The sequence below is a fragment of the Pundamilia nyererei genome, unplaced genomic scaffold, assembly GCF_000239375.1.
Source record: "Pundamilia nyererei isolate P.nyererei 1_Seehausen unplaced genomic scaffold, PunNye1.0 scaffold00180, whole genome shotgun sequence".
Classification (NCBI taxonomy): Eukaryota; Metazoa; Chordata; class Actinopteri; order Cichliformes; family Cichlidae; genus Pundamilia; species Pundamilia nyererei.
In genome coordinates this window covers 108,022-109,781 of record NW_005187581.1, presented here as the reverse complement: position 1 = coordinate 109,781, position 1,760 = coordinate 108,022, and positions in this window count along the sequence as shown.

Genomic DNA, 1,760 nt, shown 5'->3' with positions numbered 1-1,760 from the left:
TGTGAAGCTGCATGGCAGAAAGGTTTCATTTTCACGAGCAGTAATTTAATAGACCCCCACCTTCCATCCAACCCCTGCCACAGACGCCCAATTCACAATACCGCAACTATTGTAATACTTGCCAGTGTGTTACCTCATTTAGCTCTATTGATTCAATGGACATTAATTCAAATGACATTTTTCAAAGTTGCCACTTTTAGTATATCAGAGCCCATATGGTTTAATAAGTATGCCAAGCACTCCAACATGTTCAGTCCCCTGAGGAAGCAAGGACAGCAGTGTTGGTAATGTGCTGAATGATGCAAAAGGATGCCTGTAAAAGAAAATGGAAATAGAGATGTGTTTACAGAGCACAATGTACAGAAGATTTAACTATAAATGATATTCATCATCATAACCACGCCCACTGTACTGTCTCTGCTTACTGTTTGTGTCTGTAAAATGTATACACATAGCCCTTTAGAGACCCAGAGGTTCACAGTCTGTATAAGAAAAGAAGTGTATTAAAAAGTGTATGTGTGGATATGAAGCTAAATGCAGTGACATTCACTGACCAAGCCCCAGAGGCTTAATAGTTCTTTCCCAGTTGAAGCTGATGAAATTAGACCCTTGTAGACATTTAGTCTGACCTCACTCAGCTGCTGTCTTTTCACTGTTATTTTCCTTTGTCCCCTCTTCAGCCATTTCCCTCATTTTCAGTGGGCATGACCATTAACCCAGAGTTAATAGCAGTTTCAGAGAAGCACTGCAGCCAGTTCCAGTTCATTTCAGCTTCTGAGAACAATAATAAGATTTTAATTGCCGATTTTTCCATCACCATAATTTTTATTGCCATTATTGACCATCATAATAAACTCCTGATTTTAGGACAGGTGAAAGTTTATGTTATCAAAGTCATATGTTACCATGTGAAGAAAAATTACTTCCATAAAATCCATTTCAATTGCAGTTATTATCATTATTATTAGTAGTAGTAGTAGTGTTTGCATTTTACTTAATCTTTTCCATTTAAACTGGTGAATAATATCAAGATTTTGTCCTTGTAAATGCTTGATTGCAGGGACTATGTCAGCTTGCATATGGAGTTATAAAAGGATAACCAGTATTAAGTTAACCTTTTCACATTGCCCGAGGTGCAGAGGATCCATTTGTCTGGTAATAAGCATTTATTCTCAATATCCCCCTTCCCAGCTTGGGTTGAGTAGCAAAAGGCAATCCTTTTAGGTTTGTGAAACATTTTACTTTCTATTTACTGCCTCACAGCAGCAGGTAAATCTGCCTCTATAATCTGTGAGCAAAGACCTCTGCAGGGAATCCTGTTAGCTGCACAAAAAATAAATACTGGAATAACAGGAAGAAATGGGAACATTTTGACTGAACCCTCTGAGAATGTATTTACCTATAGAAATAAAAAAATGTAGAAATAATGTAGAAAATGTAGAAATAAATATATTGAACAGTGACTATTAAATGGCATGTACCAAAACATATAAGGAGTCCATCCATCCATCCATTTGCTTCCGCTTATCCTTTCCAGGGCGCTGGAGCTTATACCAGCTGTTATAGGGTGAGAGGCGGGGTACACCCTGGACAGGTCGCCAGTCTGTCGCAGGGCTAACACACAGAGACAAACAACCATTCGCGCTCACATTCACTCCCGCATTCACAACTATGGGCAATTTGGATTAACTAATTAACCTATCCCCAACTGCATGTCTTTGAACTGTGGGAGCAAGCCGGAGTACCCGGAGGGAACCCAC